General features: G+C 44.8%; 1 protein-coding gene across 2 annotated transcripts in view; it reads right to left on the reverse strand.

Annotated features, from left to right (window-relative positions):
• The window catches only part of ETV6 (ETS variant transcription factor 6), a 241,270-nt gene that overhangs the window by 143,365 nt on the left and 74,335 nt on the right, over positions 1 to 23,570 (reverse strand). The gene's annotated exons all lie outside the window — the stretch shown is intronic.

Genomic DNA, 23,570 nt, shown 5'->3' on the forward strand with positions numbered 1-23,570 from the left:
CTAAAAGAAGTTGTGTTTAACAGGGCAAAGTAAATTGGGACACACACGGTCCAAAAATAAGATGGGGCGGGAGGAGATCGGTAAGATGCCGTTGTGAAAACAAAAATGGAGCAAAAGAAAAATCACAGATTTAAATAAAATGAAAGGGGTGTTTACGTATTGGAAAGAGTTCTCTAACATTTTATACTCCATCAAATATGCAAAGGGAAGCAGGGGAGTCCCCCAGCCCTGTAACCAAACTGAAGCTTCTCTTCTGCTCATATCCTGGAAAGTTTGGCAGCTGTGGCGGAAGTTTCGATTTTAAATGAATATATACATATTTTTGTAATTTCCGAATGGAATCACAATAACTTCCCTGAGGCATCCTCTACCAGCAACTAGGGCCTTTGGAAGATTTCTGTTTAAACATACATCCCAAAGTTTCCTGGTGAATTTCTTAATTAAGGGCAGACACATACACCCTAGATTTCATTTCTGGATCAATGGAGACGTCCTGTGAAAGGTCATCCAGAGGCAAAACCTTCAACTTCACTTTTCTTGAACTTTACCAAACATCACACATATTCTGAGCAACTCTAACTTAAGGAGGAGTTATATTTTTGGTGTTTGGCTTGGGGTTTTTGAGGTGAAAAAGTCAGACATAAACACACATATGGGAAACATACGAAATCTGCTGAGGGGTTTTTCAAGGTGAGCTAGGCTTTTTTAAACATTTTAAACATAGTCTGTTTTTCTAGTTTAACAAATTCTCCATACACTTCACCCCTTGAATAACACCCCACTGCCACCCCAGTCCCAATATACGTCTCGATATCTTATCTACCATTACTTTATTCCCAGAAATAGCTTTCTGTTTTGTTAGGGTTTTTGCAGAACTGAAACTGTTGATGAAGAAAACACGGTGCAGCCAGATAGCTTTCAGATGGCATGGCATGAGTGTGAGAAAAAAGAAGATGGCATTTCCTAAGACGGTGACTTTCTCTTAAAGCAAGGAGAAAGTTAGAAGATCCTATAACTAGTCCACGCGAGTGAGAGGCCACCTCTCCGCGCTCCCTCACCCTCACCAACTCCGTCAAGGATGGAGCCCTCAAGGCAGATTGTACTTTATTTCTTGGGGAAATATACCTCCAGCCTGCGACGCGCTCAATTATCGTTGTGTTGTACCTTCTTTTCACTGTACTTTCTTTGGAGGCAGCCCCCTGTGTGTTTACATTTGTGTGTGGTTCCCAGTCCTTCCTGCTACACTGAATGCCACACTTCAGGGCTTGCCCTCTGATTTTTATGCCACACCCCCACACGTCCAAACAATTGCAGATGAAGACAACCTTGCTATTTCATGATGAAACCTATAAAGAGAAGGCCGGACACCGAGTGACTGTGGAAATTGAATGCCTCTCACTCCTGATGATGGATTCCACTCAGCAACACTGCGACATCCTAAGCCTGGGACGGGAAGCTCTTTCCAAAGGTTTCAATGAAGAGATTTGTCAGTAACAAAAGAAAGGGTGGGTATCTTGACCAAGAGGGGGAAAAGCAAAATGTGCTTCTAGGGTCTTGAGCAGCAATTTGCTAGCGGCTGTTACACTACCGCGACCCTGGGTTTAGCAGCCAGCACAGCACTCAGGGGACCCCGGAAAGGACGCCGCCCAGCGTGTGGGCTCCTTTCCGAGGAGAAGCAAGCCCACACCTGGGCATCCCCCACCAGACTTATGTCCCTTGTCTCTCTTTCTGTCAATCTCTAGGGTGACTCACGTGGTCCTCATTTTAAAATCTGTTATTCTAACCATGCACTTAACATCTACCGTGGCACAAGCAGCAGACTGTCAGCAGTGAGGAATATGAAACAAACACTGCTATCCTCGATGGAGACATCCAGGCAGAGGGGCTCAAAGAGACTAACGTCCGATTCCCCCCAGTAACGGAAACCTCTTTATTCTCAGAACTGCCTCTCTGGTCCAATCCCAAGGAAGGGAAGGGGAGTAACCCCGCTTACAGCGTATTCACCTCGAGAGCAAATTGTCAGTCGGATGAAAACCAGAGGTGTTTTATTTGAACATCACAGAGGGGAATAACGATTTCCCCAAGAGGATTATAACCACTGCTCTAATTAAATTAAAATGCTGCTGACAGTGACATTAATGCATTCAAGCGTTGGAGGGGGATACACTGCCAGCAGAGGTCAATGATGTGACTAAAAATGCCGTGATGTGGTCGCATTATTGTTTAGATACTGAAAAAGGAAACATGCTGCTCTCAAATGTGCAGGCACAACCTACCAAACCAACTGGGCAGAACAAAAGGGAGCACTGCCGTTTCTAAGGCCAATTGTAATACCTCTGAGAAGGGGTGTTGGAAGAGCAGCACAAAGCTCTGGAAGGAGAAAATAAGGCTAAAAATAGTTTTAGGCAAAGGATGAAATGTAAATGTTACTAACCATTATAGAAAGCTTTCAAAACATTAAATGGAATGCGGAGTTAGGGTTGCTACAAGCACGCTATTGAAAGTGAGCTCTATCCCTGACCATGAAGGGTCACAAGGTGACCCTTCAAGAGGCAGTTCTGAGAATAAAGAGGTTTCCGTTACTGGGGGGAATCGGATGTTAGTCTCTTTAAGCCCCTCTGCCTGGATGTCTCCATCGGAGACAGCAGTGTCTGTTTCAAGGTGACCTATCTAATGCTGCTCATTTTTTAAAAAAATTTATTTTATTAAAGTAGAGTTGACTTACAGTGTTGTTAATTTCTGCTGTACAGCAAAGTGATTCAGTTATACATATACATACATTCTTTTTCATATTCTTTTCCATGACGGTGTGTCACAGGATACTGAATATAGTTCCGTGTGATATACAGTAGGACCTTGTTGTTTACCTATTCTATATATAATAGTTTTTGCAACTGCTGATCCCAAACTCCCAATCCATCCTTCCCCCACCCCCTTCGGCAACCAGAAGTCTGTTCTCTGTGTCTGTGACTCTGTTCCGTAGATAAGTTCATTTGTGTCATATTTTAGATTCCACGTGTAAGTGATATCATACGGTATTTGTCTTTTCTCTTTCTGACTTACTTCGCTTAGTATGATAATCACTAGGTCCATCCATGTTGCTGCAAATGACATTATTTCATTCTTTTTTATGGCTGAGTAATGTTCCCTTGTATATATGTACCACATCTTCTTTATCCATTCATCTGTCGGTGGTCATTTAGCTTGCTTCCGTGTCTTGGCTATTGTGAGTAGTGCTGCTATGAACGTAGGGGTGCATGTATCTTTCTGAATTATAGTTTTGTCCAGGAGTAGATGCCCAGAAGTGGCACTGCTGGATCATATGGCAACTGTATTTTTAGTTTTCTGAGGAACCTCCATACTGTTCTCCATAGTGGCTGCACCAATTTACATTCCCACCAACAGTGCAGGAAGGTTCCCTTTTCTCCACGCCTTCTCTAGCATTTGTTATTTGTAGATTTTTTAATGATGGCCATTCTGACCCGTGTGAGGTGGTACCTCATTGTAGTTTTGATTTGCATTTCTCTGATAAGACTTAATAATTCTGCTCATTTTTAAACCAACCGCTTAGAACCTGTGACTACTGCATAAACCAAGCTTGTATGTCTTGTGTTCAGGAGGAGAGTGGCGTTTATCCTTCCTCCACGCCCACCCCATGGCTGCCTTTTACAGACAAGAGACAAAAACTGAATATTATTATCACCAAAAAAGGCTTTCCTTTTCAAAATTATTGAAAATAGAGCTTCTATAAATCATGGGGATCCCCCAGCACGTTTACACATTTGTTCTTACGTCACTAACTCTTTGAAAAAGCTGAAAGGCTGAGAAATTTAGAGCTTACTGACCATTAAATACTAACCCTTCTGGAAATAAAGATAAGGCATTTCTGTAATAGAGAAAAACAGAAATAAAGTCTGGTTGTACAGTCCACCGCCCCAAATCTGGGGATTCACCAACTACGGATCAAAAACATGCCGGGGAAAACAAATTTCAGAAAGTTCCAGAAGCAAAACTTGAATCCGCCATGTGCTGGCAACCACTTACATAGCATTTCCATTGTATAAGTAATAACGACATGACTTAAAGCATGCGGGAGGATGTGTACAGATTATATGCAAATACTACACCATTTTATTTTATATAAGGGACTTAAGCATCTGTGGATTTTGGTATCCTCAGCGGTCATGGAACCAAACCCTCCTGCAGATACCGAGGGACAACAGTACTTGCAAAGAGATGGTTTAGAGGTAATTTCAAAGATTTCTTGACTGTAGAGCTAAGATGCCCTTGATATAGGAACTTTTTCCAGAAATAGCCCCCGTCCCCATTAGGAGTGCCAGGATTACCCCAAAGATGGTTTCTGAAGCCTGTGTAAAGTCTTGAGGACAAAGAGTGTGATGGAAACAGTGGTGCCCATGGACCATTTCCCAAGGAAATACAGTAAAAATGCTGCAGGTGCACTTTTCATCCTGCTGCACTTAGGTGTCCCTTCTATGCCCTGAAAGCCAGCAACCCAGACGAGAGGGACAACAGTAGGCACCACAGGTGCAGCGGCCGTGCTAGTAATATTCAATATTTTGAGGGAAGGATTTCCTTCTCTTTTCCATCCTGCAGAGTTTTAGGAAAGCTGCCTGGGAAAGCCGATGCTTCTACTACAGTCATCTTCTACAGACTAAAGAAATCTCTCCTATGGGAAACTATTTACTGAGATTTACTCAACTGAAGTCTGAATACACAAGTATTTAACTACACCCTTCTGGCTGCAGAATAATTCAAAGTGATGGCTTTGGCTTTCATTCAATAAGCTTTCATTAATAAGCAAAAGCAACCCATCACCAAAAAACTGAACAAGACTGAATTCTGAGCTGCACAGTTGTCTAGGTTTTTGGTGCCAGGGGTGCAAACAGAATACACAACAACCTAAACTAACACACTCTTGATTGCCAAGTTCTTTCACTTGAAAAACTACACTGAGTATTTTGTTCACCCCCAAATTTAGCAAGATCAACTTAAAGGACTTGCGGAAAGATGCAAACGTCACTCTTCTTTGCTAAATTTACACACAGCCACAGTCCACAATATCTTTCGCAGCTTTCGAGAAAGAAACAGTGTGCTTTAGGATCTGGGGTGAGAGCAGTACACCTTAGGATGTGAGGGATTCAAATAAGAATTGCGAAGTAGAACACCAGGTCCATCAAATCACAGCAGTGAAGTTGTGATGCTGTCTTTCCCTCCCACAGAGGCTCCAGGAGACGTCTTTTAAACAAGTGACCGGAGCCGGTTGCCCTCTTGGTGCCCATCTCCTCTCCTGAGAGAAACATCCCTCTTGGTGCTGAGTCATCAGATTTTTACACCCCAATTGGTCTTTGGCTTTTAACATGCTTGCAGTCATTTCCAGCAAGAAAAATGGGAGTACCCCATGAAAACAGAATGGCCAGGAGCTACACTCCTGGTCTCTGGAGCGATCTCCCTTGGTCACCCAGACGCCCATTCAGCCCTTGAGGGGGAGGGTACGCCCCACAATCTACATTTATACTGACGTGGGGATCATCTGAGGAGCCTGGCTTCACCTGTCCAAGGAGTGCTCTTGCTTCGGGCACTGAAGAAGATGGTTCGGGACCTGAACTATGTAAATTCCTACATGCCTAGAACTGAAATACAGTCCTTTTCCTCCTCTTCTTAAGGCTACTCTACCCTAAATCAGAAGACAGCGTATTGTGTCTATCAAACAGATACAATTAAGTCAAAGCACCTTAAGTCTTTCTTTTGCCCAGAACTAAGTTATCGATGCACAATTGGATGAAAGAAAAGAAGCATTAGCAATAGGCCACGCAATCTAGCACTGCCGTAAAAGGCCACTAAGGTTTTGTTCTCCTATGATTGTTATGAAAGCTTTCAGCATTCATCAAGCGTCCACTAGGAGGCGAGGCCTGTACCAGGCATTACGAATTCTACCACCTTTAAGTCCTAGGATTTCTAAGGTGGCCCCAGTATTAAAAATTCTGTCCAGGACATGGAAGCAACTTAAATGTCCACTGACAGAAAATGGATAAAGAAGATGTGGTACATATATGACATATATACAATGGAATATTACTCAGCCATAAAAAAGAATGGAATAATGCCATTTGCAGCAACATGGATGGACCTAGAGCTTATCATACTAGGTGAGACGGAGAAGGACAAATATCATATGATATCACTTACATGTGGAATCTTAAAAAAAATGGTACAAATGAACCTATTTGAAAACAAAACAGAAATAGTGTCACAGATGTAGAAAACAAACTTATGGTTACCAAGGGGGAAAGGGCGGGGGAGGGATAAATTGGGAGACTGGGATTGACAAATACTCACTACTATATATAAAATAGATAACTAATAAGAACCTACTGTATAGCACAGGGAACTCTACTCAATACTCTGTAATGACCTATATGGGAACAGAATCTAAAAAAAGAGTAGATATGTGTATATGTGTAACTGAATCACTTTGCTGTAGAGCAGAAACTAACACAACATTGTAAGTCAACTACACTCCAATAAAAATTAATTTTAAAAATTCTGCATCACTTTACCCATAAATACATATGGGTACTCATACATAAATACTTATACTCCTCAGAACATATGTCCCAGTCTTGGTTGGAAAATATAGTCATTGCGACAACCAGGGAGGGAAGCTAGCATTAAGGGAGCGCTTGGCATATACTTCCCACGAAGCCTTCATTTTATTTCAGACTCACAATAACCCTGCAAGGAAGGCATCATGACCCCCATTCCACATGATGAACCTGATCTGAAGATGGCAGGGGGCAAGCAATCCGTTCTAGTCACCAGCTCGGGAGATGGTACGGCTGGTAAAAAGAGGAGACATAAGAAATTACATTGAAGTAGGGCCAGCCCGTCCACAGTGGCTTCACAACTAACGGTGACTCCCACGAGGTAAGTTCAGGCTTGTAAGAACAGCTGCAGCTTTGGAATATTTCATTGCTTCATGCCCTCACTCCTCACAGAATTCCAGGGGGTCCCCGAGGGTTGCTCCACAGAGGCCCTGAGCCAGGGTGCTGACTGTCTTAAGCCTGTTGCTTCTGCTACTGGAAACAAAGATGGAGGGCGTAAGTACCTTTACCTGAAGGAAGGGGACTAATGCAACGTGCGAGGGGAGTTCTCCTGGCATGGCCCCTGAGCGGGGGTAGACACCAGAATCCATCCAGGGATGCGTGTTACCTGTGGGACTCCATCAGCAGAGCCGTCAGGGCATTTAGATTGCTGGTGCCTCTGAGGACTCCACCTCGTACTGAAAGCTCATCTTAGGGGATGTTTAAATAAAATCATGTTCCTTTTCTAACATTTTCTTCGACAACCACAAAAACCATTTCCCTTACTCAACACCTTTCCATTTATCCAAGAGCAGCAGATCTGAACGTACAGGTGAGACGAACAGGAGCAGTGAGGAGGAAAGGCCCCGTCAACATTTATCCGGGGCCTGTTCGTGGGCAGAGCTCTGAACCCAGGAGGAGCGAGTCTGCCTCTGGGGATCACAGTGGCTGCCATCCAACGACGCTGGTCCAGGGGTCTGAAGATGCACCCTCCCCTTCTCGCAAATGAGGAAGGGGTGATGGAGGCGCTAAGGGGGCTTGTGGGGGGGGAAAGACTGGAAGGATCGAAATAGGTGTCTTCAACTTCGGAAGGGCTAGTATAAGGCAGAGCGAAGGCTTCCCCTCAGCCCCCCAGAGGGCAGGGCTGGCCACACACACCTGTGCCCTAGGAATGTGTGTCTGATTACTGCTCCCCTTAAAGCCAATTTAAGATGAGGCTGAAAGGTGACTCTGAGAGGTGTTCCTGCGCTGGGAATTAACTCAAGTAGAACTTGAAGGTGCCTTATAACTAAGTCCAAGATGCTGCTTCTGAGTGATCTTCTATCTCCTGGCGAGTCAATGCTTATTAATTACATTGTGGGCAGAACACAGCCAAACAAAACAGGAAGACCACGATCCCCCTTCTCCATCAACTAGTCCCCAGAGGCCCCTCACACGATCCGAGGGGTCTACCCGATATAATAAGAAAAATTACTAGCATCTACAACTTGGAGCAACCCTTTCGAAGACAAGCATCAAAGACAAAAACTCAAATAGATTTCTTTACTGTCCTAATTTTAAAACATTTTAATTAAGATCCTTTCTAACCCTGAGATGCTATGAATCTTTTTTTTTTTTTCTCTTCTGAATTTCTTAAATATTTCTGACATGAGTAGTAGTAAGCAGAATCTCAAGCTGTGATTCCTTTTCATGCCAGGTTGTGGTTTCCAGGGAGGTCTGTGCGTGAAGGATGCTTAGCTCATTTGGCTGGAACCCAGTGCTGACGGAGGCAAGGTCACAGGCTTTAGACCTGGATGGGAAAATGAAATGCACGCCACCCCATGGCCCAGATTACACCCCTAATCCCTGCCAGCATACAGACGACTTCTTTTAAGGTGGAGATTAGGTGAGCTCGGCAACAAACATCACCACTACTGGAAACCCCAGTAGCGCATGTCCTACTGACAGTGGGGTCGCTTCGGTATAAGAAAGGTGGTGTGACTTCATACAGAACCAGCTGGTGTCACCTCTGGGAAAAATACCGTCTTGCTGTGGGATTTATTCACAAATGCCCCTAAGCTTTTGATCCACCTTTTGAAAAAGGGTCACAGAATCCTTTCTTCCTAACTAATTCTAACAGCAGAAGAGACAGGTACTCAAAATGAACAGCAGCTTATATCCGGGCCACAACAAAGTGAGGCCAAGTTCGGGTCTTGATTAGCTGCTTTCTCCTCCATTTCTGCTGGTCCCTCTAATGATCTGGCTATTACAATTAGCCAATCTGCAGTGTCCCTGCCTGGGGCTAACAAGTAATGAACTGCAAGTGTTACTATTTAGTTGTATCAACACGGCCATTAGAGAGAGCTTCTCAATTTCTCCAGGCAAAGCAGAGATACCTTCCAGGCATGTTCTACCTGCCCCTGGGGCTGCTCTCCCACTGCACTCACAGTGCTCCTGGGTACGAGCTCCCGGGGGACTCATGGGACCTTAAGATTGGGACAGAGGAAAGGATGAGGGTCAGGCTTCTGTGGAGACAAGAGGTGGAAGCAGCAGAAGAGCCCCAAAGGGATGCTTTGAACCTGCACATTAACCACTGATTCCTCCCTCCCTCTTCACCTGCCTTCTCGTGCCTCCTAAACGTTCTCCCCATCCCCAAGCAGCTTTCCTCTTTCTGTTACAGCATCACTCTGGGCTTGGTCCATCTTCATTTCTTTCGTGAATGACTGCACCTGAAAGTCTTATAAAAGGAAGAGAGAGAAAGAGAAGCTTTTAAACACACACCCTCAGCTGACTGCTGGAGGTGACTGGAAGGGAGGCAACTCAGACACCCTTTACAATTGAAAAAGACTTTTTGTCCTGGGACGTATCTTTACAAAATGTCCACAGCTGAAATGGACCACACACGGAATGAGAAATGTGAGGCTTTAAAAACAGGCTACCAGAGCAAGGTCTGCATTCTAGTTCAAATGAGGGTAATCCAGAGACATGCCGAAGAAAGTCTCTAAAATAACAGCCCCACTGAAGTCTGCATGAAGTCCCGCAAGGTCCTAACTAGATGCTGCCCATTTCCAGTGAAATAGGAGACAACCCGGCCCCCCGACACCTCAATCAGGAAAGGAGGAGGCTGGGTTACAACCACTGCCAGGGTCAAGTTGAACAAATTCCCTTGCTCTACATATATCAGAAAATTCCTGGGTTGCTTCAGGCAGACAAAGAAATAGAAAAAGCCCTGTAAACGATACCTAGAGTAACAAGTGCAAACGAGGTCTGGTACAGATTCATGTCTCTGGGAAAACGTTTCCTACCAATATAATTTTCAACAAAACCCTATTAAGAACACTATACTTGAAAAGCACCATAAAAGAAATGTCAACATCTCCTCAGCGTATGCCGTCTGAGGAACTGGCATTAAAATACCCAACCTTTACCATCACATAATATTATTTTAAAGATAAGTCACATGAAGCTGGTGAAATACTACGCGTTTCTGGAAACAAAGGCTCTCTATAAATGCAACGCATCATTACAATGAGAAACTTTTAAAGTCCCAAATAAAGCACTACTTTTTATGCGTGCCGTAAGAATTAAACCTGTCTTCATGGTGCAGAGCGGGAAATTAACTGAAACCACAACTGAAGATGGACCGGGACCTCATACATGACTGACTGAAGAATCAGGGCAGAATTTATCTGCCTGCCCAACCTGCAGCCTCTGTAACTCAGAAGTAACCTATACACAATCTTGAACATTGATTAAGAGGGTCACGCACCTGCATCTCCTCTTTTAGAAAAACTTTTCCGGAAGTAATAACCATCCTGGCAAGGAATTTCTTATCTACTTTGTCAGAAACCATAGACGTTCCCTGATCTTGAGACACATGACTCCTTACAGGAACTCAGAAAAGGCATCCTTCCCTCCACGGTGGTCGTGGTTAGAAAGACCTGGGAGTTTGGGGGTTTTTCTGACAACTGATGACTGCAAACAAGTTCCGCTGCCAAGGTGAATATTATTAGGAGAAATGCTACTAGCATTAGTAGCATTCTAGAAGCTTAATGACAGGAATGAGAATGAAATATAGAAGCGTGTGTGTGTATGTGATGACAACAGTCATTAACAGAGTACGAAGCGGCTTGAAATAATAAACTCATGCGCTGCACTCCTGTAGCCCTGTTGTTAAGACTAATCATTTATTTTACATAAGATCCTGGGCCTTCATTACAACTACTATGCTTGACAGTACATGAAAAATATGCTTGAGTTTCCACATACTTCAGGGACCCAGGATCATCTAATCATTTGGGAAACACACATTTTCTAAATCAGGTATTCTGAATCTTCGCTGCACATCAGAATCATCTGGAGAAGCTTTAAAAAAAATCCCAGTTATCCATTAGCAGAGGCAAACTACTGATATTATATACAGGATGGATAAACAACAAGGTCCTACTGTACAGCACAGGGAACTATATTCAATATCCTGTAACAAACCGTAATGGAAAAGAATATGAAAAAGAATATAAAAAATTAAAAGATTGTCTTTAATTGCCAAAAAAAAAAAATCCCAGTACCCAAGTCAACCAGCCAGGTAGCTACCTATCTATCTATCTATATTTTTTTTGCGGTACGCGGGCCTCTCACTGTTGTGGCCTCTCCTGCTGCGGAGCACAGGCTCCGGACGCGCAGGCTCAGCGGCCATGGCTCACGGGCCCAGCCGCTCCGCGGCATGTGGGATCTTCCCAGACCGGGGCACAAACCCGTGTTCCCTGCATCGGCAGGCGGACTCTCAACCACTGCGCCACCAGGGAAGCCCCAGGTATCAATATTTTTAAAGCTCTTCATGAGATTCCAATATGCAGAGAGGTAAGGCTGAGAATCAGTATCTTCAATCAAGACATAAATGGAGTAAATCCAGACACATGCTAAATGATTATCTTTCACAGTAGTTTCTTAGAAACGTTATTAACCCATTTGCTAACTGTCCTTCCCTCCTGAGTAAACTACTATTGTTCTGCCTTTAACCATAAAGTAGAGATTATCGGTGTAATACAGGAAGTTCCCGCCTGATGACTACCTGGCCCACAAAGGAACAAGTGCCCCAGACAGGTGTGTCTGCAGTGGTTCCTCTTCCCTCCCAACTGCCTCTGGAGTTCCCCCAGCCCCACCCCCCGGGAGGCTGCTCAGCTTCACTTTCCGGAGCTCCACCTGAAGCCCATGTTCTCAGCACCGGCTGCGCTTGACGTGGGTAGCAGGGCCGAGACAAGGGTGATGATGGCGAAGCTAGAGGGAACGAAAACGCATTCCACTTCCGGATTGCCCTCCCTCCCCCTTCCCACACCCAGAAGCGTCTGTCTGCCTTCATGTGTTCAGGCCCCAGACCCCGTCTTTCTGGCTCAAGAATCCAGCAGCTTGGAGTCCAGGGGGCCTCTTTTCCCCAGGTGAGATGCATGATCCCCGTGACGGCTGTCAGGGCTGCCCGAGTGCCACTCGAAAATGGCGAGTGGGATACATCTTTTCCCCAAAGTAACCTTGCTACTAGTGATTAGGTCTTTAGTTTTGCACATGAACTGTCAACTGACTCTAACCTGGAGGAAGGTCTTGACCTCCAAGCAGCTGACTTCTTAATAAAATCCTGGAACTAAACTAGTAGAAATCTCCAGCCTGCTAAGGTATTCACCAAGACAGTTGAAAGTCCTTCCATGACATGCCGCCATGTCCTCCTAACACCCCTAGGAGTCATATCACCAAAACCAGCACAAAACCTACTTGACAGATGTAGGAACTGAGGTGGAAGGATTGACAAGATTCTTGAATGAATCCCATAACTGCTCTGGAGGGGGTAGAGTCCTAAACCCAAAGATGTCATCTTTCTCTGGAGTTACACCTTCTGTCTCTAGTGTTGTTTAAACTCTTGGTCATCATGATAAAGTCTGTGTATAAAGTGGCCCTTAAGGGGAAGCGTAGCTCACTTAAGAACCTAGCTGATTTATTCATTCATTCCTTGATAAAAATCATTCTCCAAAGAAGCCCCTGGAAACTGAAGTCCTTCCAACACAACAAAACTTTCAACAGTTTCCAAGCATCTTGATGTTATTAGTATTTTATCTCTTCTTCCTTTAAGCAAAATACAATTCTAAAACACTGATAGAACTGTGGCATCGAGATGGCTTTATCACCTGAAATTCACTCAGGTGTTGAAAGGCCTAGAGTGGGCAGTAATTCTCTTTGCGTTTTTCAGAAGCAACTTGCAAGCTACCCTGTGAAAGCCTGCTACAGCATCGCTAGCCAAGCCTCACCAGTGGTGTCAACAGTTCTGACGTGGAGCTGCCAACAACTGAAACCTATCAATAGGAAGATCTGGAAAGTTTAACCAAAAGTTGAAATACGGACTCTACAAATCGCTTGGAGCTTGTAGGGTTGAAACAGGAGCTTAGGAAGAGGCTAATATTTCCTTCATTGCTACAGAATTCCTCTCTAGTTGTATTCCTTTATATTCCCTGCCACGAGCCAATCAAATCTATGCTGACAATCCCCAAGATTTCTGCCTGAAGAAAAGGTGAATGAACCAGGCAGACACAAATGACAAAGCACTGATGTAGTTTACAGTTCTTTGTTCTCATGAGAATCCGTGGTTTCTGAGTGGGTGAAAAGCATTTGAAAATCATTCTGACGAACAGAAGAAAACTATCTTCTCAATGAACTTACTCTTATTAAAACCCATTTTCCAACCCTCAAATGTCATAAACCCATCCATAGAAAAGACCACAGTAACACAATGGGGAAAATGTGTCTCTAACTTTTGAAGTCTAGCAACTTCCCATAGGAAGTCCTAATCACACTTCCAATGGATGCCCTAAGGCATTATCTAGACAGGCACGTTTGACAGAAATATAATGCAAGCCACATGTGTAATTTAACATTTTCTAGTTGATGCAGAAGAGACAGATGAAATTAGTTTAAATAATATATTACATTTAACCCAACATATCCAAAGTATTCTTTCAACGTATACTCAAGATATACAGCTATTGAGATATATTACTTTTTTATACTAAGTCCTTGAAATTTACTGTCTAGTTTATGTGACAGTTCAAATCAGACACTAAATTTTCACTGCAAATACTTGATCTGTGTTTATAGTTCACAGAATTTACAGCCAAAATGGTAAATTTGCACACCCAATGCTGTTCCAAATAAATTTTTAAAGATTTTTAATAAATGACTCAAGTACATTTTAAAATACAAATTGATTAAAACTAAACAGGTCAAGAATTCAGTTTCTCTACTGCATTAGCCACCTGTAATGCTCATAGCCTCATGGAGCTGCTAGTGACCATATCGTACACAGCAGGTTAGATCCTGGGGCGGCAAGCATGGCCTGGGGATGAGTGGAGGACGAGGTGGGACGCGCTCGCACATCCTTTCAGAAACATCCTAAACTCTGGACGGACAAGGGCTACAGATGACCCATGTTCCTCGTCCTTCATTTCTCCAACTGCAACAGTCAGTCATTAGATTCATCCAGACTGACAGCCATTTACAGAGAAGGACGAAGGGGCTAGAGGTCCTTCCTGCCCCTGTACTCAGAGACAATGAGCTCGCAACACTCAGCAAAAATACACAGGAGTTTAGGCTCCATGAGGTCAAGTCTTTTACTTTCTTCTTCTCTCTCATTATGTCTCTCTCTCTCTCTCTCTCTTCCTTTAACTACCCATCCAATTTCCCTGGGAGCTGAAAAACGAGTTCGTGCAGGACGTCACTCTGCAGAGTTTCAGCTCTCCTCCCCAACACGAACAGTCACTGTGCATCGCAACCTTTCCTCATCTGGGTCATCCCTGAACTTGGCCACAATCCTTAGGAGATGCCCAGAAATATAAGCCAGCTGTAACTCCTAGAGCTCTGGGGCACGCGGTTGAATACTAATTATTTCTACCATCTAGGACCCTGAACCATAAAATCGAGGTTTAGACTTCTCAAAAGATAGCTTGCCCTCATCAGAGGAAACGTGTGTCTAATTAGACGAAAACAGAATTACAGCAGAAGGAAGGCTCCGTAAGGAGTAAAAGACATGATTCAACAGCCCTTGAGAGCAAGTCTGGTTCAGACCCGCCCTCACCTGCCTGACCTGACTCCACACAATAGGTACAGCAGATGTTGAAAAGGGACACAGGCTCCCTGGGCTGTGACTGACGTTCCACCTGAAGGACCTTCTTGAAAGGAAGCATGTTCCGTAAGGACCTTTGATAAGGCACATCCCCTTCCCCCAAATACTCAGCCTCTTACTAAAACTAACCTTACAGTTTTAACGAAACTTGTACGTACACTTTTACCAATGCTAACCGTCCTTATCTGCTCTCCCCTACTGGCAAGACTAGAAAACAACGTAAGTAGAAGCCTGAACAAACAGTCCCCCATATCCTCCGCAATGATTCTTCCCTCTACAAAAACTACAAAAAGGGGGGAGGTGCAGACCTGAACCTCAGTTTTCTCAGCTACAAAATGGAGACAATTGTGCTCACTGATTGATAAGGTTCTGAGTAAACTGATTCAGTTAAAATAGGTAAAAAGGCCATGCCATGGGCTTCCCTGGTGGCGCAGTGGTTGGGAGTCCGCCTGCCGATGCAGGGGACACGGGTTCGTGCCCCGGTCCGGGAGGATCCCACATGCCGTGGAGCAGCTGAGCCCGTGAGCCATGGCCGCTGAGCCTGCGCTTCCGGAGCCTGTGCTCCGCAACGGGAGAGGCCACAACAGTGAGAGGCCCGTGTACCGCAAAAAAAAAAAAAAAAGGCCGTGCCAACCATGGTGTTATTATTCTTATGCCATGGTTTCCAGAGCTTTCAGACCGAGGTCCAAAGACTCGTGCTGATTCACTTGCCCATTCCTTTCATCCAGAGCAAAAAAAAAAAAAAAGAAAAAAATTAAGATGCACTGTCTCACTACATTATATACCCTTTTATGTACAAACATTAGACATTAGATCATTGGGAAGAGAAGAATGGGTACAATTTTCCTCAGTTCAGACTAGAAAACTACATCAGTCGAATTTCTAGAGGCTGGCCTCGAGTGTGTTACATCCAGATTACAGGACAAACACTGGTCAATTGGGAATCTCTGAATGGCCCCGAGCATCCTAAGACCTAAACAAAACTCCCACTCAGTTCAAACCACCGTCAATACGCACTTTCTAATTCAATAAGGGTGTTTAGAGACTGTAGGTTTTTTACTCTACCGTCCTGACCCAGAGCTTTTAGCATTTCCTCCCCATCCAGAGACTCAGCTGTGGGTCCCCCTTTGGGACTTCCCATCCTGCTTTGTGCCAGGTCAAGTCTCTCTAGCCCATGTTTGCCTGACGGCCTCAGCAGACCTTGCCCTTGACTTTGGATCTGGGTCTCCTCCTTCATAGTTCCTTGGACTTTCATTCTCCTGTGTCCATGTCCACGGCTGGGGGTCCATCTCACCTTCACGTGCTTCTCAGACCCCCAAACCACACTGGAGCCCTCTCACCCAGACGGGAAGGTTGTCATTGGCAGAAAGCTCGTCCTGAGCAGGGGGCCTTGCCTGTTCTGCTCCCCACCATGTCCCTCACACCCAGGGCAGTGCCTGTTGGCTCATAGCAGCCCTCGTCACATGTTTACTGAATGAATGAATAAGACTTATTAGACAATCTCACTCAGTGCATTTCTCGATGCCAACACAAACTCACCTCTTGTCCCGTGTTTTCCCCTAGGGCCATCTAGTGACTTTTGGACACAGTTTTAAGTCCAACTGTCTACATAAAAATCTTGCTACAAGCAGCCAGCACTGCCCTTCTCCTTGTCTCCTCCTCTCCAGGAGACACGCTCGCTGCCCCATGACCCAGTTAATGCGACTTGTCCTTAGGCCTTATTCCAGGTCGGTCCACGTTCCTGGAACACCTTCCCTCCAAGGATCCCATCTCATCAACGCTGCTGCCTCTCAAGAGAGAGACTTAATAATGTGCTTATACTCATCCCAATGCTGCCATCATTCCTCCAAAATACTTTAAAGACACCTCTTTCGGGATGTTCAGACGCAACAACAGGTACCAGTTTATTGCTATTTCTTGGATCTGACCAAGAACAGTTTCAAGTATAGCTTGGAAGCCTTACCATTGGACTTGAGGCCAAATGATGACAGCTATGTCCAAAACTTAACTCCCACCTCGAGGACCGAAGTTGTTCATTGCTCTAATTATCTGTGAAATGTTTCTCTCCCAGCTAGACTAGAAAAGAGTGGGGACACAGACTGTGTCTGTGCTGTTAACTGAATTCCTCCATGTACGGTGCCTGATACACTATACATACACGACTAACGACTGGTGAGTGAATGAACAAATGATCTGAAGACCTTTCCGAAAGATTTTTCTTTGATTCAACAAATACATGTCTGGTACTGCTAGATGCTGAGAATATGGAGGTGAGTAAGGAAAAAAAACCCTCTGTCTTCTTTAAGGAACTTAATGTCCAAAGGGGAAAAGATGATTTAAGGGGAAAGGAAAAGAAAGTATTATTTACTGTCAACCCTTATGGAACAGATACGTATCACATTTCACTGAAATTTCCCAGCAATCAAATAAGCATGACATTTAAATCCCTATTTTAAAAAAACTTAAAAAAAATTGGGATTCAGCAACGCTGCATAACTTACATGATGGTAATAAGTTACAAGCCAGTCTTTGAACCCGGAGCCTATGGACAGCAAAACCTAGGTCCTTTCTTCCTTGGCACCAAGCAAGGGGGGTACGATTCAAGGAAATGTTTTGTCTTTTAAGTAACTACTTTGGAAACTCTGAAGGAGACACATGTACATGGATATCTGGGTGCTGGTACGGGTCTACCCTTTTTTAGCCTTACCCCACCCATACTATTCTGGAAATCTTGTTAGGTGATTTTAGCCTTACCCCATCCATACTATTGTAGAAATCATGTTAGGTGATTTTAGCCTTACCCCATCCATATTATTCTAGAAATCACGTTAGGTGACCAACCAACTCTGATCTCCCTAAGAAGTACTCCAGGGACTTCCCTGGTGGCGTACTGGATAAGACTCCACACTCCCAGTGCAGGGGGCCCAGGTTTGATCCCTGGTCAGGGAACCAGATCCCACATGCATGCCGCAACTAAGAGTCTGCGTGCCGCAACTAAGGAGCTGTAGAGCCACAACTAAGGAGCCCAGGAGCCACAACTAAGGATCCTGAGAGCTGCAACAAAGGAGCCCACCTGCCACAATTAAAGAGCCCACCTACTACAACTAAGACCTGGTGCAACCAAATAAATAAATAAATATACAGCCCTAGCTCACACGGGCATCAAGAAGCCTGAGGCTTATTCACTCAGAGGTCCACGACCCCCGATCTGTGCCCATGTTGGGGTGAAGGTTCTTTTAGTAGAAGTTGCCGTGTGAACATAGGTGGGCCTACGAACACCCCCGGAGGGGCAGGTGGACTAGGCAGCAGATAAACATTGGTACCCAAGGAGCTGGAAGGAAGGAGGAGGCTTGGAAGCAGAAACCAGTGTCACTACAAGGGGCCAACTTTGGGACACACATCACAAATGACCAAGACATCTGCTCATTCTTACTAAGTAGAAGATGAAAAATGGAGTCTTTCAAGTTTCATTTCAACGACATTTGAAAGAGACGAAAGATGTCGTATGGTTATCACAAAAGACATTAAAATCTAGGGACCGTGCTTTCCCTTCCCTTAGATTTCTCCATTCAGTTCTAAAAATATTTTTGAGCCTACACAGTGGTGGTAAAGAGCTATAGCTTGGAATACTCAGGCTTGTTTTGAATCTTGGCTCCTGTACTTACTGCACTGACTCTGGACAAGTGACTTAAGCTCCCCAAACCTCAGTTTCTTCATCTATAAAATGGGATAATGATAACACTGGTTCTATCTATCTCAAAAGGTTGTAAAGGAGAAAACACATTAGAACTCAGCACAGGGCCTAGCACATAAAAAGCTTAACAAGCATCAATGACAAGAACACGTGCCAGCATGGTGGTAACTCTTTAGGACATACAGATACGCACACATACAAAGACGGTCACTTTTGAGGTGGCTTAGGGCCTCCATCTGTGGTAGGCTCAAGATATCACATAATTACACAGAGGACTGTGTGATGAAAGACACAAATGGTCGTGTAAACCTACTGCCCATGAGAGAGCTTAAGTCACTATCAAGTGCCTTTGCAAACCATCTGTTTTCAAGCAGGAAAAAATAGGGAAAAAGGAAATCAAAAGACTCAGTTCCAATAAAGACGCCGCAACAGGCGGAAGTGGCCACTGCTAGGTCTGCGCGTCCTAGGACGATCAGACAATCCCTGTCTCTGGATTGGGTAGATACTCGAGGAGAGAGAACTCAATGTACTTTCTGTGACACTGTTACCCACGCTCTGCCCAAAGAGAAAACGTGCCTTTGCTGCTTTGGAGGAGCACGTGAGCGGCTACAGCTGGAGCATCAAGCCGAGCCGTCTGCCATGAGGCTCAGGGGGCAGGCGGCCTCCTCTCAGCATCAGCTGCACCTGGATTCGTGGATCAACTCTTCAGTATCCCGGAGCACAGGGCGGGTGGTGTGGGAGGCGCCTGCGTCGCTCTAATAATGAGCACATTTCGTTCCTCGCATGGAGGTAACTGGTTCTTGCTAATGACACCTCTTTCCCAGTTGGTTGCATAAACATTCAGGGGCGGTGTAGCCCAGTATGAGTCGTCAGGAGGAGGACCTGAGGTACTTACTCAATCAGCGTGCACTCACTCTACCTGTAACACACACCTTTTCTGTAACCTCTGAAATTAAACAGAAGGGAAAGAATGGAAACAGGGTGAGGTGTCAGGGAGCGTGGTGCAGGAGGAAGGGCTAAGGGAAAATGAAATGGTCCATCGAATAGATTCAGCACCTTCTATGTGCCAGATATATAAGATATGATACCTTTCTGTTTCATAAATGAAGACACCAAGCCTCAGGGAGCTACAAGAACCTGGTTTTTCCAATGTCACACAACAAAGTGGGGCTAGAGTCTGAATCAAGGTAGGTCAAATTCCAAAGCCACGATTCTACATTTTCTCCCCCCAAATGAGGAGTAAGGATCTTTGGCAAAATTAAACGTGGTACCATGGACTCAGGGAAGATAAGATGGTAAAAAAAATAGATTAGAAAGTTTTTGAAAATTCTAGTGGTTCACAAGGCGATTGCAAACCTGGAGTCGAGCAATTTAAACAGAAAAGAGCATATTCTGACATCTGGGATGATGTATTTAGGCCCAGTGTCGGGTGTTGGGAGAACAAGAGTTGCTTTAGATTGCCCAGAGGCAGGAAGGGGAAGGGATGTCTGTGCGTCAGGTACAGCCAGAGAACCAGGGCAGCTGCCCACTCCTGAAAAAGCGGCACATTCAAACGACAGATGAAGAAAAAGAAGGGGTGGAGAGATTTATACTGAAAGGAAACTGTCCTGCTTGTGAGTAGAGCTTAGTGAAGGACATGGAGTCCATTTTCTTTCTGGCCTCTCTGGCTTCCTCACTTCCTGCTTCTTTCCTGACAGCAAGCTTGAGCAGAAAGGGACCCTAGAAATCGAGACCAGCATCCTCATTTTTCAGATGGAAAATCTGAGACCAACAGAAGTATCTGCAATCACACTTCTTGTTTCAGAAATCAGGTAGTGATCAGTTCTCGTTTTCGTTTTTCACCATATTCTGTTGTAAAGAGAAAAAGGGTAGACAGGAGGAAAAAACAAACCACAACCAAGAAACCAGAATTCTTAACTTGTAGGCACAAAGATATCCCTACTTATGGCGACTTTCCCTGATTCCACGGCCGTGTGCTTTGAATGTTCTACCAAGTGGCATTAAAGGTGTGCACTGCACTGCTCACACAGTACCTTCTAGGTCATTTCTAAGGCACCAGGCCAGGCTGAAGGTTAGGACTGCAAGGCCACGCAGGGTGACCCTCATGGTTGCTTTCTTGGACGATGTACCATCCTGGTTGACCTGGGGTGGAGGTGATTCCTGGGATGTGGGATTTCAAGGCTAAAACCAGGAAAGTCCCAGAGAAACCAGGACAAATTGGTCTCCCTATTGCCTTAAGTAGGGCCACATTCTCAACCGAGCTAATGGACCCATGTAGATAAAATGCATTTAGCTGGACGTTTTAGCCGGTATGACACCAGCTAAGCGGTAGTTAACATTTCAAGTTTTTACAAAAAGAGGCGAAATGAAGATTAATGACTGTAAAGAGCCTTGAGCCCTGGGGGAGGAAGGTATTCTCAAAGTAGGAAGTGTTAAGTCCATAAAAGAAACAATATGAGAATGCAGTGGGGCTTTTTCATACCTAACAAGTATGACTAAATCTCTAAACACTTCCTGTTCCGTCCCATGTTTTTCTGAAATTTGCTTTTCCTTATTGGCCAAGAAGATAGAAAAAAAAAAAAACAAAACCGTTCTTTCTTCTCATAAGAATAACAGTGGGGAATTTCAAAACCTCCAAAGACTTCTAAAGTTTAGCCAGCTCTTGCTGTCAGATAGAAATATTATGGAGAAACGAACAGCCCTCCTTTTTCCTCCATAAGCATCCTAAATTCTTTGTACATATAATTTTGGGCAAGTAGAAAACCATCTGATTAGAAAAGACAAATACTTACACTTAAGTAGCACCCATGCATTCAGCCATCTAGTCGTATTTTCAATAAAAAAAGTTTCTGTTGTCGTTAAACACTCTGACAGGTGCTGAGAATACAACGCTGAATAAGGAGAATACATTTTCATTTTAGTTTTCACAGTCACCCGAAGATCAAAAGGTGGGTTTTGGACTTAATCCTGATTCTTCTTATTGCAATGGAGAAAGCAAGCCACCCTAACATAAAACCTCACATTTGAGTCATTTCTCCAGGGCAGTCCTTCCCAATCACAGAGAGCAGCAGTGCCCCAGAGGCAGCCTCACTTTCTCCTTTTCTGGGTCACCAAATACACAGGAGGCACTCAGCCTGGAATGAAAGGGTCTTAAGTCAAGGAAGGGGTTACACCAGGGAGCATGTCAATGGTCTCCCCTACTCACAAGGACAGCTTAAAGCTGCCCTCTACTCACATTTGAGAAGGGCACTCTTCCACCTCTTCTCATCTCCTAGAAGCGCGATTTGAATATAAAGTAATTTTCTAGGGAAAGCCAAATGGTGGGCCACAGAGGACCCTAGGGGGAGGCTTTCTCTCCGTCCACTTCCACTCTAATGCTCTGACTGCCATACCCTCCAAAGCAAAAGGGGGAAATGGAGCCAAGCACACAAAGCCCGCCACGTTCTTGAGTGGAGGGAACTGCCGACACCGGCATCTGCACCCGTAGGGTGAAGTCTAGAGGTACTTGACGTGAAGGGTCATGGGAAGCAGAGCCCAAACACCGTCAGACATCCACCCAGCAACATGGCCCGTCCCGGTCATAATGCCACCTCACCGAAGAGTCCACGGTCATTGAACTCAGCTCTCCCCCTGTGCTGCGATGGACCTTCAGTCCCTAGAACCCTGGGTCCTTCGTGCACGTGGGCCTCCTGGGAGCCTTAGTGACTTGTACTTTTGTACACAGTACGCTGGCCTCTTTGAGTTTAGCAATTCCAGACCAGGAGCCTTATTGGACTTCCTCTGTTTATATAAGACCCATCAAGCAGGTTATGCTGCTTTTCTGCCACTTTTCCTTCCAGACACCTCCCAAATGCCAAGGTATCAGGAAGCAAGAGAGGGGTAGGGTTTTCTCACCACAATCCCAAAGGCCTACAAAGGCATGCGTAAGCCACGGGCTTTGCCAAAAGCCTGCTGCTGAGCCCTTAAATGGTGGAGTATGTTTTTCAGAATGGTAAGGGAAGGGTTGTCAAGTAAGGTCAAAGTCAAATGTACCGTTTCTGTCGTTACTGCTGGTCTCTTTCCAGAGAGTAAAATGCACCCCTTGAAGCTGGCAGCAAGTCCTGTGCTTGCATCAATACTCACTTTCACTTGCACGGAAAAATCCCCCCCGCCCCACAGCACATAATATGTTCATGAAATCCCCTCTTTGTTTTGCAGATCTAGAAAAGGTGGGAGAGAGAAAGTAAATGCCTTTGTGAATCAGCAAAACAAACAAACACCTAGGGATAGAACCTAGGACAGCTAGTCTTCCAGCCTGGACCCTCACATCCGGCACACCACAGGGAAGATGGTTATTTTTTCACTACAAAAGAGATGACCTTCAACTTCAGGCCTGTAAGGTACAAGAAAAATCTTGAAAGACATCAGTTATTTCCTGGAGAGGAGAATCAATAAAACAGTAGCCCAGGGCACAGTTCTTTCCAGAGATCAAGATGGTATCTAACCAAGGTCAAGACTGTAGGAACCAGAGGTCAGAGACCACTAGCTAACCCGTAATATGAGTCAGTCCTATTGAGACTGCCTCAAGGTTAAGGAGAGAATCCTCAAACTGCAAGCAATCTCACCAAAGAAGAATGGGAAACGAGCTATTCCCGTCAACCTCCTTTTCGTTCATAGTAAAGGTTGCCACGGAGCAACCAGCTTCGATGCTGGGTGAGTCCATTTATTAGGCATGAACCCAAACCTACCACTCTGCAATCCCGCCCCCATCTGTTCCAAGATGGCAGAAAGGGTCTGCGGTTAAAGGCACAAAGCCTCTGAACAGGTCTTTGATCCTAACGCTCCCACCCACAGGAGTGCAGCCAGAGATCAGATAAAACCCAGAGAACACGGGCAAAGTTCAACCGACAGCTGCCCCTTCTAGGCCACGAACTGGCACACCTGGCCATCTGGCAACTGCTCCTTTAGCAGACCTTAACCTGCCTGAGCAGGAAGCAGTGATAAGGCTAAAGGTAGTTCAAGTTGATTGCTATGGTTTCTCACACCTGAGCAGAAGTCAGTCTAGAAACAGAACCTTAAAACTGCTGCCCGTCAGTTCCACGGAAGGTCAGAGTCAAAAAATTAACAGAGATAACGCACACCAAGCGCTCTGTAA

This window comes from Globicephala melas, chromosome 10 (assembly GCF_963455315.2).
Source record: "Globicephala melas chromosome 10, mGloMel1.2, whole genome shotgun sequence".
Taxonomy (NCBI): domain Eukaryota; kingdom Metazoa; phylum Chordata; class Mammalia; order Artiodactyla; family Delphinidae; genus Globicephala; species Globicephala melas.